Raw genomic sequence first — 16,940 nt, 5'->3', positions numbered from 1 at the left:
TGTTGGAGGAATTTCAGTGATTCCCTTAGTTCTTGTTTCACTTTTCCAAATGATGATAATTGTTATTATGACATGCCGCCCAGTTAATAAGAACATCTTTACAATCTTATGCATATTGTTGCTATTAACTGTAACATCAGTTATAGAAATCAGCATTCTTTCCCTGGTTAGTGCTATGTACACTTTGTTCGTAAGCGCATTCACAACTGCATTGATTGTTTCTCATAACTGGAAAGAGATCTGTAATGTAGATTTAGTAGTTTTGAAGAGAATTCGAAAATTTATAGCACCAATTTGTATCATTTCTTTGATTTGGAATGTTAATCGCATTTTTCATGCGTTGAATCCTTAACTCCATTTTCTTCTCATGGATGAACAATCTCTAATTTGATTATTTTAAAAACGATAATGTTTAATGAAATCAAACAATACATGTACTTGGAATTTTCGACCCTATGCATGTTTTTCTAATTTTTTTTACTTGGTTTTTTTTACTTATTTGTCCTACTTAAGATAAATTCATTCAAAATTTATTTGTTGTACACGATTTGAATAAATAAATCTCGCATTGTAATAGTTTTCAATGGAGATGGTTAGGTGGTAGTGATTCTATTTCTAGGACACAATTTTATGATTGGTATAAATTACCTTTAAACTGTTTTAACTCTCTTTAGAGTTTTTGTTGTAAGGGTTGCACCCCTAGTGCGATATCTTATAAAATTGCTTATTAAAAAAAAAAAAAAATTTTCAAGAATGTAACAATTTTAATATTTTTTAAGAAGTTAATCTGGTATAAGGTATACTTTACCCTAATACAAAAGAAAGAAAATAAGAGAGGATCACAACAACGAAATTTAAATTCAAACTAATAGGTTCATTAACCTATAATTCATATCAGTTACAATCAGCCCCTTAGCTCTAACACCAAACTATTTTTAAAAAAGAGTTATAGCTAGAGAAACAATTTCACCCGCCCTAGCCTCCCTTGATAAAAAAATTTGTTCCTAATACTTTAATAGTAAATTAGGAGTCATATATTAAAAATAAAAAAAAATCAAGAGTTAAATAGAGTACAAATAAAACTAAGAGCACCAAAAATATTGAGAAATTACTAACCAGCCCCGACCAAAACTAAGATAGAGACTAATTTAATACTAGCTTTTTATATATATATATATATATATATATATATATATATATATATATATATATATATATATATATATATATATATATATATATATATATATAAATTATGTCATGGACTTAACATTCTTAATTATGAATTTGTGTCTAGGCAAGGGAAAATATAAATTAGAAATATTTAGTACTATATATATTTAAGTTATTTAATATCATGGGCACTCTTCTTTATTAAATTTGTGTAGAGCATTTTTTTTTTTTGTTCATGGCAAAAAAAAATGATTTTAAAAAGGTGGCAAACAACCAGGGTACACAAGAAAGATAATCAAATCGCATAAGATGTATCAGACTGATAAAAAAAACATAGATACAAAAAGATAATAAAAAAGCACAAAATAAAAACAACAATTGCAAGAAGGCCCAAAAGAACACAATAAGAAAAAGTCTAATAAGTAGGTAACAACCTCACCCGATAAGGTCCACAATTAGACTAGATAACATCATGCCAAATTAAAGCAAAACCATCCATAGACTTAGTCCTACCACCAAAAGAAAGGGGAAATTGAAAAAGAAGCTTATGATCAATATGGAAAACCATCTGCCAACCTAACCACAGGAAACTATATACCACACAGTAAGAGAAATTTCACATGTGACAAATATATGAATCACCGACTCAACAACACTCCTACACAAGAGGCAAAAGATCCCATAAGTATCAACAACCACAACCCATTTAAACAGGTTTTCTGTAAAGGGAAACTTATCTTGCAAAAGTTTTCAATACCACAATCTTAGAAGGAGCTCAACTAATCCAAATAAGGAGAAGTCATATTCTCATTCATATGAGAACAAAAAGGAGAGTTAACAAGGTCCAACCGAGCATGGTAAACAAAGAAAATAGAGAATATATCATCTTTTGTATGAATCCAAATCCACGTATCTCTATTAGGAGAGAGTAAAGCCTTGGAGAATAGATATGAGATTATCAACAATTGGTAATTCATGGAAGAAAAAGGGTATCCCCTACCTAGTTCCGAGACTAGGTTTCCAATTTCCCATTGGCCGATCTCTCCCACCAACCCGTTAGGATGATTTGAAATGATAAATAGAAAAGGAACATAATCATAAGAGAAATAGAATCAACCCAAGGATCCTTCCAAAAAATGTTTGAAGGCTCTCCCATTTTCTTTAAGATACCATCAACAAACCAATCAGATGGGTTATCCTTTTTGAACTCAAGAAGAGGCACATTTTTTTACAAGTACAAACTGAACGGAAGCCCGAGAGTCTCTTCCCTTATGGAAGATACAGCTAAATCATTGTATCTAGCTACGAGAATATCACACTAAAGACTAGAAGAACCATTAATCAATTTCCATATCCATTTAGCCAATAAGGCTAAGTTAACCACTCATAGATCCCTAACCCCTAGTCCTCATTTACTCTTAGGTTTACTTGTGGTTTCCCATTTGACCTAGAATATCTTAACCTCTCCCTTCACTCATCCCCGTAAAAATATTTTTTTGAATCCTTATTATCTTCTTACAAACCTTCACAAACATCTTTATAACGATGGATAGAAAATGAAGATATCATTAAGCACTAAATTAAGTAAAACCACTGGACTACCCAAAATAACATATTTATGCTTCCAAGAGTGAAGTATCTTATTTAGCAAACATACTAAAGGGGTTCAATGTTACAGTTGAGGAAATCACCCGCAGAGTCCAAAAAGATAGGGTCCGCTTTAACCTCAATAAGACTACTCTTAAAGAAATTAACATGAAGACCCGAAGTCAACTTAAAACTTCTAAGGATCGCCTTAATAATCCATAAGTTCTCAGTGGTAAGGGATGCCAAAATAGGGGTATAATCTGCGTGTTAAAGATGAGAAACAACAAATAAGAGGATCCCACCCTAAACTTGAAGAAAAGATTAAGCTCCATGTGTCACTAGGCAAAAAATACCCGAGCATCTAACCGCTCGAAATAGATACCGAGTCGCCACCCTTAAAGAGGATAAAACATGGTCATCGAAACTAGTTTAGGATTCTGGAGTCGGTTTTGCAAAGGGAATGTGTTAGGAACCCCTAACATCCTTTGTACTCAATGGGAACCTTCTAATAGACTAGGATTAAGTTTGTTTTCTAAGGGAATATTTGCAATGTTTGTTTTAAAAAAATACAAAGAGGATACAAAGAGAAAATGTTATTTTTTTATTATTACGCTCGTCAGGATTTCAAAAGCTTGTGCCTATGTATTCTCAAAGTACAATGAGAAATTCAGAGTTTCGTAGTTCGTTTAAAAAATAAGTATGTGTTTGGTTAATTTTAATTTAGAAAATGTTTCATTGTACGGGAGCGAAAGATGACTGGCTTGAGAAAGTTTCGACACCCGGGGGCGTAATAGATACTTTGAGTGTGTTTGAGTTGATTTTAAATATTTTAGATTGAATAACCAAATGATATAGTGTGCGTCAATGGTTTGGTTACTCGAGGAAAGTGTGGGTGTATATCCAACCTGTCCAATTATTTGCAAAAATGTTAATTAAATTTGATGGTGAAAAATGTTTGATTATGACTATGTACAATCGTCTAGATGAAATATGTACAAATTTGGTGAAATCTTACTGGTCTAAATGACTATGTACGAGAGGTTTATTTACTGTTTATGTACAATCTGAATGATTATGACTTTTAATGTGCTTGACTAGATATTGAATCCCGCCCCTACGTATCCTCCAGTGCGCAGAGGAATTCAAAGTTATGTAGTTCTTTGTAGCAAAATATTATGGTTTGGTTGATTTTAGTGGACGATGGTTAAGCCGCATTCTAGCAGTTAAGCATTGCTTTTTCATCGAGCATGGGTAGAATAAAGCGTTTGCTTTTATTGCATTAGAATGGATAAAAATATCGTTCATTTGTGAGAAAAGTTTTGCGTTGCGTAGGGGCAGAAAAAAAGGTTTGATGAGTTGAAGATGATTTTAGGAGGATGGCAAATATTCTAGAAATGAAGCGTACGCCAATCACCCATTTACTTGAGGAGCATGTGGATGTACATCCACCCATTCAAGTTTCATCTGATTTTAGAATTTTGAAAATTATTTGGTGGAATCCGAGTATTCGATAAATATGGCGTACGCCAATCAATGGTTTATTCAAGGACATGTGGATGTACATCCACCCAGTCCATTTTCATCCTGGTTTGTTTATTGTATTTTATCCGGAACGCGACAGTTAGATCAATATGACATACGTCGATCAATTGATTATTCGAGGAACAAATGAATGTACATTCACCCATTCTTATTTGTCTAGTTTATTTGAGAAAAATGTTTTGTAAATGAATTTAAATAAAAGTTATTTAATTTTTTTATTGAAACATGAAATATAGAGTATTTTAATTATTTAATATTTATATTAAGGATACTTTAAATCAATTCTCAATTTAATTATTAATTATCAATTAAAAAAAATAGCCCTTAAAAAAGAGATGCAAGAAGCATGTGCAGGGATGCATACTAAAACATGAGGTCCAAACCGAAAGTAAACTCTAACCTTAATTAAAACTTCCTAAGAAAAAGTCAAAAGAATATAGAAATAATAAAAAAAAGTAAATGAAAAAAATTTATAATAAAAAGAAACTCACATAGAGGATGCGCCCCTCCCCCTCATGTATTTTTCTTTATTACATTTTTTTAAAAAAAGAGAGAAAGAAAATAAATATTGACTAATTTAAACCTTATGCTAGAGCAAATTAAATTAGCACACGTGGCATGTGTTTTTTTTTAAAAAGAAAAAATAAATAAATTTTTTATATTAAATAACAAATAAACTCAATTAGATATCGTGACCATCTTCTTCTTCACAAACTTCTTCTTTATCAATTTTTCATTTCTTTCTCTCTATTCCAACATCAACACTAATAAAACAACATACCAACTTTAAATAATAAGCCGCTTCTTTCTTCTTGAAACATATCAAAATACAGTAGCGAAAACAAATAAAATAAAACAAATGCATCGCTCAAAGGATGAGACGAGATATCGATCGGGCGTTCTTGTGAAGGAGAGGGAAGTCCATTGTGACCGATGCAAAGCGAGTGGCAGACGTGTTCGGAAATTGGGACAGGTCGACAGGGGTGCATCGTGCTTGCGTTTTGGATTCGGTTTCGACGACGACTTCGGTTTGCTACGATTCAACTTCTTCCTGTCGCGACGTAAAAAAATTCCCAAGCGTATTGCACGCTAGAAATATAAATAGAGCCGCCACCATACTTTATTGATTCCAAAAGGAAAACAAAAATATTGATAAAATCCACAAACAACAAAAAAATTGGTCATCGCAACAAATTTAGGGTTTGAGAGTTGATTATGCAAGAGGAAGCTATTAGCACCATTCACATCCATTGTATTCAATAGGAACCATTTAGTTAGTCTTATGATTGGATGTTAGCGTGATGTCTACTTGTGGTTTTAAGAAAGAAAAGAACGGGGTTTGATTTTTTTATTATTGTGCTTGCCAAAAATTAAAAATCTCGTACTTATGTATCCTCATAGTGAAATGAAGAAATCAGAGCTTCGTAGTTCATGATAGAAAGAAATTTTGTTGGTTGATTGATTTTATTTATAAAAAAAGGGTCTAATCGCACTAGGGCGGAAAAGATAAGTCATTTATGACATATTTTTATTTATATTTGGAGGATAAATATAAATTTTTCAGGTATACAAATATTTGGATCAACCGTATAATAAATATTAAATTTATTTTGACATTATTTATACAAATATTTATGTAATCATTTAGTTGTATAAATATCAACTAATAACATAGTATTTGAATTTTTTTTAATTATACACATAAATATTAGTAACATAATTAAATAGGTTTTTCCCGTGTTTGCAATCATACTTTATTTAAAATATATTTACTTTTACTGTTTTAATTGTATAAAAAATGTAATAGCATGTGGGTTAGCATGAGTTCTGGTCTGGATACCTGTGCGTTCATACGTGTACTGAAGTGTTACGCGCATTTGTTTCTAAAATGTAATAAGAATGAAAACCTGAAAGACAAAATTATTTAACCAATAAATTTTATTATTTAAAAAAAAACATATTCTTATTTTTATGTGGAGCATAAATATAGTTTTTCCATATATATAAATATTTGGATCAACCATATATTTTTCCATATGTAAATAATAAATCTTAATTGACATTATTTATAAAAATATTTACGCAATCATTTAGTTTTATAAATATTAACTAATAACATAGTATTTAAAAATTATTTTAATTCTATAAATAAATATTAGTATCATAAATATACACGTTATCCGTGTTTGAGTTTATATAAATGTACTCGTTGTCTACTCCAATAATTGTTAGATCATTAGAAGTAGAGAAAGATCCTTTCAGGCCTCGAGAAAAGGATGAAGAATTGCTTGGTTCTGAAGTACCATATCTCAGTGCGATTAGAGGACTGATGTACCTTGCTAATTATACACGTCATGATATATTATTTACGGTCAATCTGTTAGCAAGATATAGTTCTTTACCTACACGAAGATATTGGAACGGAATCAAACATATACTTTGTTATCTTAGAGGTACAATAGACATGGGTCTGTTTTATACCAAAGTATCAAAAATCGAATTAATAGGTTATGCAGATGCAGGTTACTTGTCAGATCCTCACAATGGTAGATCACAAACAGGTTATTTGTTTACATGTGGTGGTGCATCTATTTCATGGAGATCGGTGAAACAAACAATATCAGCAACTTCATCTAATCATGCATAATTTTTAGCACTACAAGAGGCAAGTCGAGAGTGTGTTTGGTTGAGATCCTTAATCCAACACATACAAAATACTTGTGGTTTGTCTTCTAAAAAACAAATACAACGTCCATATATGAAGATAATACGCCATGCATCGCTCAATTGAAAGATCGTTACATTAGAGGAGACAAAACAAAACACATCTCTCCAAAGTTCTTTTTCACTCATTATATTCAGAAGAATGGTGATATAAACATCCAACAAATTTGTTCATGTGATAATATTATAGACCTTTTCACAAAGTCACTGCCAAGTAGAATTTTTAAACAACTAGTACAAAAGTTTGATCCTCATCGGTGAAGAAATGAACATTCAGTTGAGGGGGAGAAATAAATTTATTTTAAAACGATATTGTACTCTTTTTCCTTCACTAAATTTTTTCCCACTGGGTTTTTTCAAGTAAAGGTTTTAACGAGGCATATCCAAAACAAACATCCAAGGAGGAGTGTTATGAATAATTGGATATTTATTTCCTAATAATTTTATTCATTATTTATAACCATTTGTATTTATTACATTGTTTGGATATTGTCCTATAAATAGGATTAATATCTTTGTAGAAATACACCGATAAAATAATACAAAGTTGCTCTCATCTTTCTCTCTTCCCTTTTATCTTCTTTCTCCTTATTTTATAACAACTATAAATTTGTTGTGGGGTAGTTAGTTTTAAATAAATATTAAAAAGTTACACACAAAAAATTAGTTTTCATTAAACAACTAACAAAATTTAATAAATTATTTAATTTTTTAAATAAAAAGAGAGAGTTGGTTTTATAATAAGTAATAAATTAATAATCAATAAAAATATTGGTCAATGGGATAATAAATTGCAAAATTAGAATAATTAATAAATATGTAACAGATAAAATTACAAAACAATCTACAAATAAAATGGAAGTTACAAAAATACCCTCAATTTTGGCGCCAAAAATTACTAAGAGACTTAACAACTTTTTTTTTTGTTTGACAAAAACAAACTTAACGACTTTCATTCATCAAACAAAGTTCAATACAAGGAGGTATCATATTAAGGAAACTACGCCTAGACCAAGAATTTGCCGCCTTAGCTAACAAATGGGCAACCGAATTCGCTTGGCGCTTAATGAACTTTACCTCAAAGTTCGGAAATAAATGTAACAAATGCTGAATAAACTTAATGATAAAACTAAATTCAGAAGAGCCGACATATTTGTCTTTAAGAGAATTGACGACCGTTTGGCTATCACTTTCAAAGATAACATGCGAAAAGTGGGATGAGATGGCATGATGAATTGCTTCCTTCAACGCCATGGCCTCAGCTTCCAGGACAGAAAACAAACCCGCATCCCAAGAAACACCTGCTCTGATGAATCTCCCAAGATGATCTCTAAAGCACCACCTTCTATTAGTAGTACCACAAACATTATTATAACCTGCATCAACATTGCATTTCACCTGATTTATCAAAGGCGGAATCCAAGTCATAGAACTATTAATAGATTCACCTACTGTATGTTCCTCTCTGGCTAGGAACCAATCATGCCAGTTGTGGTAGGCTTGTAACCCAATTCTAATAGCATCTTCTCGAGAATCTTGCCAAACCACATTATTTCTACTCCTCCAAAGGACCTCAAGCACAACTGCAAATCTACCCGCCTCCCTACGATCCTCCCGGCCACAGACATCAAAAATCAAAGACTTAGCATCATGGAAGGAATGTAACCGGGGGTCGATTAAAGAAGACAAACCTGCTGCCCGCCAACTATGGGAAGTAGAAACACATCCGAAAAAGACATGCCAATCATCTTCATCTTCTAAATCGCACCACGGACAAAGCGATGAACAATTAACATGATGTTGTTGCAACTTAGAACGAGTCGGGAGACAACCCCTACAGATTCTCCATAACAGATGTTTAGCTCTAGGAGGCGCAGAAATGTTCCACAAACTCTTCCAATTGCCCTCAACAGCATGATGCATAGTACCGCTTTGCATTCCTTTCCAAAGATTGTACCCCGATTTCACACTATATTCACCATTCTTCTCCTCTTGCCAAACCAATCTATCTTCCACAACATCCTCCACCAAAGGAACTTTAAGAATGGATTCAGCCCCCGCATGATCAAAAAGAGAGTACACCTTACCTACATCCCATTGTTTGACGTTGGGTAACAAAAGATCTTTTACAAACATCTCATACACTTCTTGAGTTTGTGGGCCACCAACCCACCACCTTCCTTTCTCACGCACCCAAGGATCCAACATAACCTTAATTTTATTCCCTTCACCTATACTCCACCTATTACCAATCTTAAGAACATCCTTAGCTTTGAACAAACTCCTCCAAACAAAACTCGGATTATGACCAAGATTAGAATCAAAAAAAGAGGAGCGAGGAAAATACCTTGCTTTGAAGATTCTAGCCACAAGAGAAGTAGGATTCGTCATAATATTCCAACCTTGTTTTGCTACCATAGCCATATTAAAGGCTTTGAAGTCCCTAAATCCCAAACCTCCTTCACTCTTCCGCATAGTTTGAAGGATAGAAAAACACTTAGAAAGGGGGGGTTTGAATAAGTGTAGCTTTAAAAACTTGACAGATAAAAATAAATTGCACATTTATTTTTATCCTGGTTCGTTGTTAACTAAACTACTCCAGTCCACCCCCGCAGAGATGATTTACCTCAACTGAGGATTTAATCCACTAATCGCACGGATTACAATGGTTTTCCACTTAGTCAGCAACTAAGTCTTCCAGAGTCTTCTGATCACACACTGATCACTCCAGGAACAACTGCTTAGATACCCTCTAAGACTTTTCTAGAGTATACTGATCCACACGATCACTCTAGTTACAACCTGCTTAGATCACTTCTAAGACTTCCTAGAGTATTCTGATCCACACGATCACTCTAGTTCCTTACAACTTAATGTAATCAATTCTAAGAGTATTACAAATGCTTCTTGAAAGCTATAATCACAAACTGTGATATTTCTCTTAACGTTTAAGCTTAATTTCACTAATATATTACAACAGCAATGTAGTGAGCTTTGATGAAGATGAAGATTCTGAGTTTTGATTTGAACAGCGTTTCAGCAAGTTGATATTCACAGAATAGATGTAGAATTCGTTCACCTTGCTTCTCATCAGAACTTCATATTTATAGGCGTTGGAGAAGATGACCGTTGAATGCATTTAATGCTTTGCGTGTTCCGTACAGCATCGCATTTAATGTTATACGCTTTTGTCAACTACCTCGAGCCTTGTTCACGCTGTGTCTACTGACGTAGCCTTTAGTAGCTTTTAACGTTCCTTTTGTCAGTCAGCGTAGCTTGCCACTTGTACTTTCTTCTGATCTGATGTTTGTGAATACAACGTTTGAATATCATCAGAGTCAAACAGCTTGGTGCAAAGCATCTTCTGATCTTCTGACCTTGAAGTGCTTGTGAGCGTGATACCATCAGAACTTCAGTGCTTCTGTTCTCTTGTTCTTCTGATGCTTCCATAGACCCATGTTCTGATTCTGCTTCGACCATCTTCTGATGTCTTGCCAGACCATGTTCTGATGTTGCATGCTGAACCCTTTGAGACAAAGCTTCTGAGCGCTGAATTATGCGTACTCTTTATATATTCCCTAAAAAGGAAATTGCATTGGATTAGAGTACCATATAATCTTAAGCAAAATTCATATTATTGTTATCATCAAAACTAAGATAATTGATCAGAACAAATCTTGTTCTAACAATCTCCCCCTTTTTGATGATGACAAAAACATATATAAATGATATGAATTTGCGATCAGAAAGAACAGACGGCAAAAGACAAATTACACAGCTATAGCATAAGCATATGAATATGTCTCCCCCTGAGATTAACAATCTCCCCCTGAGATAAATAATCTCCCCCTGAAATAAATACTCGAAGAACTTTAATAAAAGACTTCCCTGATTATTTCGGTAGAGACGATCATATAAGCTTCTGTCTTTAGAGAATTCATAGCTTCTGACTTCTGCTTCCATAGGACAGCTTCAGAACTAGAATTTCCTTAGATCCCTAGAACACTCACAGCTTCTGATTCCTGCTTCCATCTAGGACAGCTTCAGAACTTGAATTTCTTTGATCTTCTGAACATTCACAGCTTCTGATTTCTGCTTCCATCTAGGACAGCTTCAGAACTTGAATTTCTTTGATCTTCTGAACATTCACAGCTTCTGATTTCTGCTTCCATTTAGGACAGCTTCAGAACTTGAGTTTTCTGGATCTTTAGAACATTCACAGCTTCTGATTTCTGCTTCCCTCGGATAGCTTCAGAGCTTGAATTTCTACCAACATTACTTCATGCTAGATTTGTATCAGAACATTGTTGAATGTACCAGAGCATCATCAGAGCATCTCTACATCCTGAAATGTTACAGAACAAAAACTAAATGACAAAAGTCAGCATGAACGAGTTAGAACATAAAATGTATATTCGAACACATTATATGTATCAGAGCCATATAGGCCAAAATAATGTATCAGAGCAAATAGAATTTTGTCAGAACAAATAGACAAATATGGATCAAATTCTATTATCAGTGCTTCTGATTCATTCTTCTTTCTTGCTTCTGATTTCTGAAGCTTGACAGCACTCAGCTTGCTTCAGTTTCCATGGTTTTGCTTCTTGTGTTTGCTTTGAAGATTCTCTTTACTTCTTTATACCTGCAAAACACTTAAACCATATAGAACTTGCAGTTCTTGTTAGAAAATGTGTGGGAGATTTACCCAGCAAACTGATAGATTAATCAAATCATTTATCATTTATCTTCTCCCCCTTTTTGTCATAACATCAAAAAGAATATTTCAAAAGATTCAGATGAATAAAACGACAAATAAAAACACTGGAATGTAAAAGCAGAGAAACTTTTCATTGATAATCAAAAGATATTACAAAAGGTTCCTATGTTTAACAAAATGAGAAACATTCCTAGCAAATACATAAAAAGTCATCCCAAGAGGAAATGACTACAAAAATTAAAAACAGCACCCTAGCAGGACACGCTCTGTGTCAACCCATCAAGAATCCCTGTGGACTCTTGTCTTCCAGACTAGAACCTCCACTGTAGGAGAGATCCAAGTGACCAAAGAGGAAGAGAGGGACAGTTCACAGACAGAGAGCTAATGTTGCAAACGGGGCTTTCCCTTAACATAGAAGTTAAGAATATCATTCTTAACCTCCTCCCATAACTCAAGAAAGTCTTCTGTCTTTGGGTGAAAGTTGATAACAACATCAAAGAAGAGGTCTGACTTGAGAGGTATTAGGAGAGCCATCCCGAGATATGCAGAGATCTGTCGCCTTTGAGTCATAGATCTTCAACAGGCTTAGGGTGAACGCTAGGTTTGAGCTAGGATTTTTTTTTTTTTTTTTAAATTTGTTTGAGCAAGAGACGAAAACGGAAGAGAGAGAGAAAAAAAACTTGATGAGGAATGCACAGAGAGAGAGAGATATAAGAGGGAAAAGAAACGTTTGAAGAGTATTTAAAAGAAAACTGAAAGAGAGTTAATGATGAAAAGCAATTAATGTTACGTGACATGAGGAGAGATAATAATGACAAAAGACGTGATTTGCACAGTTACCTAAGTAGACGTCCCCTCAACTGCACGCGCGCTTATCCATGAATAGTAACGACAGGTTTACCATCCCGAGATAAAACGTTACAGCTGTTTTGCTTTAAAAGAGGTTCTGAATCAACTTAGACAATGAAACGTTAGTAATAACCGAATCATAATTTCTAAAAGATTTCAATCAGAACTTCTGATTTAAAAAGAAAATCCACTTTCATTTCAGAAGATACTCATACAAGAGAACTTCTCATCTTCTCATTCTGGGCATAAATCCATACTGATGTTCTTCAGAATGAACTTAAACCTATCTTCAGCCAGGGGTTTTGTAAAGATATCAGCCCATTGATGGTCTGTATCAACAAAGTTTAAAGATATAACACCCTTCTGAACATAGTCCCTTATGAAATGATGTTTAATCTCAATATGTTTAGCTTTTGAATGAAGAATAGGATTCTTAGATAAACATATAGCAGAAGTATTATCACAGAATATAGGAATGTTACTCTCATATATCTGATAATCTTCTAACTGACTCTTCATCCAGAGCATCTGTGTACTGCAACCAGCAGCAGCGACATATTCTGCTTCTGTTGTTGATAGAGCAATAGTTGCTTGCTTCTTGCTATACCAGGAGATCAAATGACTTCCAAGAAATTGGCAACTTCCTGAAGTACTCTTTCTTTCAATTCTGTCTCCAGCATAGTCAGCATCGCAGAATCCTACTAAGTTGTATTCTTTAGATTTTCTGTAAACTAAGCCAACATTAGTAGTACCTTTCAGATACCTTAGAATTCTCTTAACAGCAGTTAAATGAGATTCTCTAGGATCTGATTGGAATCTAGCACACAAACAAACACTGAACAGAATGTCAGGTCTAGAAGCAGTCAAATATAGAAGAGATCCAATCATACCTCTGTATAACTTCTGATCTACCTTCTTACTTACCTCATCCTTACCTAGGATGCATGTTGGATGCATAGGAGTTTTGGCTTCTTTGCAGTCTAGAAGATTAAATTTCTTCAGAAGTTCCTTCACATACTTGGTTTGGTGAACATACGTTCCTTCTGATGTTTGATTTATTTGTATTCCAAGGAAATACTTGAGTTCTCCCATCATGCTCATTTCAAACTCAGCCTGCATAGACTCAGCAAACTCCTTTCCAAGTGTAGCATTAGATGTTCCAAAAATAATATCATCTACATATATCTGACAAATTAAAATATCCCTTTTAAAGGTTTTACAAAAGAGAGTAGTGTCCACTTTTCCTCTAGTGAAACCATTATCCAGAAGGAAAGAACTTAAGCGTTCATACCAAGCTCTGGGAGCCTGTTTCAATCCATACAATGATTTCTTTAGTTTAAAAACATGATTAGGAGACATAGAGTCTTCAAAACCAGGAGGTTGATGGACATAAACTTCTTCATCTATATAACCATTTAAGAAGGCACTTTTAACATCCATTTGATAGAGAGTGATATTATGTTGAGTGGCAAATGAAATTAATAGACGAATAGATTCTAACCTGGCCACTGGTGCAAAGGTTTCTGTATAGTCAATCCCTTCTTGCTGACTATAACCCTGAGCCACCAGTCTGGCTTTGTTCCTTACCACTTCACCTTTCTCACTGAGCTTGTTTCTGAAGACCCATTTTGTACCGATTATATTGAATCCATCTGGTCTAGGAACAAGATCCCAAACATCATTCCTTGTAAACTGACTCAGTTCTTCTTGCATAGCAATTATCCAGTCTGGATCTTCTAGAGCATGATCAACAGAAGTTGGCTCGATCAAAGATACAAGACCTAATTGACAGTCTGCATTGTTCTTAAGGAATGCTCTTGTTCTGATTGGATCATCCTTCTTTCCAAGAATGACATCTTCTGAATGACCAGAGATGAGTCTGGATGATCTTCTGACAGATGGTTCTTCAGAAATGCTTAGGTTCTCCAGAGAAGCTGATACTTGATCTTCAGATTCTTTGCTTCTGAGAAGCTCTGCTTCTGATGCGTTGCTTCTTGGCTCAACAACTTCTGATATATCAATATCACAATCTGCAAAATTTTCAAACTGCTTTGGTTTTTCAGAACCAAGCTTATCATCAAACCTGATATTGATTGATTCTTCTACAATCAATGTTTCAGTATTATATACTCTGTAGCCTTTTGAGCGTTCAGAATATCCAAGAAGGAAACATTTTTGTGCTTTGGAATCAAACTTACCAAGATGATCTTTAGTGTTCAGAATAAAGCATACACATCCAAAAGGATGGAAATATGAAATGTTGGGCTTTCTATTCTTCCACAATTCATAGGGAGTCTTATTTAGAATAGGTCTGATAGAGATTCTATTCTGAATATAGAATGCAGTGTTTATTGCTTCTGCCCAGAAATGCTTAGCCATATTGGTTTCATTGATCATGGTTCTGGCCATTTCTTGCAGAGTCCTATTCTTTCGTTCTACAACCCCATTTTGCTGTGGAGTTCTAGGACAAGAGAAATCATGGGCAATACCATTTTCTTTGAAGAATTCTTCAAAGGATCTGTTCTCAAATTCACCACCATGATCACTTCTAACCTTTATGATTTTACACTCTTTTTCAGATTGAATCTGAATGCAGAAATCAAAGAACACTGAATGAGTCTCATCCTTGTGTTTCAAGAATTTTACCCATGTCCAGCGGCTATAATCATCTACGATGACTAATCCATATTTCTTCCCTCTGACAGATGCTGTTTTGACTGGGCCAAACAGATCAATGTGCAAGAGTTCTAATGGCCTTGAGGTAGAAACAACATTCTTGGACTTGAATGCAGGTTTGGAGAACTTGCCCTTCTGACATGCTTCACAAAGAGCATCTGATTTGAATTTCAGATTAGGGAGTCCTCTGACAAGATTCAGTTTGTTAATCTGAGAAATCTTTCTCAAACTAGCATGACCTAATCTTCTGTGCCAGACCCACTGCTCTTCAGAAACAGACATAAGACAAGTCACCTTCTGACTCATAAGATCTTGCAGATCTGTCTTATAAATGTTGTTCTTCCTCTTGCCTGTAAATAGGATTGAGCCATCCTTCTGATTTACAGCCTTGCAAGACTCTTGATTAAAGATTATATCATGACCATTGTCACTCAATTGACTGATAGATAAGAGGTTATGTGTTAATCCTTCTACAAGAAGTACATTAGAAATGGAAGGAGAGTTACCAGACTTTATAGTTCCAGAGCCAATTATCTTGCCCTTCTGATCTCCTCCAAACTTGACTTCTCCTCCAGACTTAAGCACCAGGTCTTGGAACATAGACCTTCTTCCTGTCATGTGTCGTGAGCATCCAGAGTCCAGGTACCATGACATGTTGTGCTTTGTCCTTTTTGCAGTCAAGGATATCTGCAATAGGAATAATCTTATCCTTAGGTACCCACATCTTTTTGGGTCCTTTCTTGTTAGATTTTCTCAAGTTCTGATTGAACTTGGGTTTAACATTGTAAGCAATAGGAGGAACAGCATGATAATTTTTAATGTGAGTTTCATGATATTTCCTAGGTTGTGTCACATGCTTTTTGGTGTGTGCAATGTGAAAACTTTGAGCATGTGAAGTGTGCCTAATATCATGGGAGTGGCCATACTTGAACTGATCATACAATGGCTTGTATGTGAATTTCATTTTATCAACAGGTTCAAGTTTGTATGGGGTTTCACCCTCAAAACCAATGCCGACTCTTTTGTTTCCAGACACAGCATATATCATAGAAGCTAGCTGACTTCTGCCAATACTTCTAGATAAGAACTTCCTGAAACTTAAATCATATTCTTTCAGAACATGGTTTAGACTAGGAGTGGAGTTTTCTGAATCAGAAGGAGATCCAACATTATTGGATAATTTTAAAAGTTTTTCTTTTAATTCAGAATTCTCCAACTCAAGTTTCTTTGTTTCAAATTCAAATAGCTTTTCAGCTTTTTGTATTTGAGACTGATCTGAGACTTGAGTTCCAGAAGTTCAGTTAGACCGGAAACTAACTCATCTCTAGTAAGTTCAGAAAATACCTCTTCAGAATCTGATTCTGATGTAGATTCTGATTCGTCATCTTCTGTCGCCATCAGCGCACAGTTATCCTGCTCATCTTCAGAGTCTGAATCGTCTTCTGACTCATCCCAGGTTGCCATAAGACCTTTCTTCTTATGAAACTTCTTCTTGGGATTTTCCTTCTGAAGATTTGGACATTCATTCTTGAAGTGTCCAGGCTCATTGCATTCATAGCACATGACCTTCTTCTTGTCAAATCTTCTGTCATCAGAAGATTCTCCACGTTCAAATTTCTTTGAACTTCTGAAGCCTCTGAACTTCCTTTGCTTGGTCTTCCAGAGTTGA

Source organism: Vicia villosa, unplaced genomic scaffold (genome assembly GCF_029867415.1).
Source record: "Vicia villosa cultivar HV-30 ecotype Madison, WI unplaced genomic scaffold, Vvil1.0 scaffold8, whole genome shotgun sequence".
Classification (NCBI taxonomy): domain Eukaryota; kingdom Viridiplantae; phylum Streptophyta; class Magnoliopsida; order Fabales; family Fabaceae; genus Vicia; species Vicia villosa.
The sequence above is the reverse complement of the archived record's forward strand: the minus strand, read 5'-3'. Positions refer to the sequence as shown.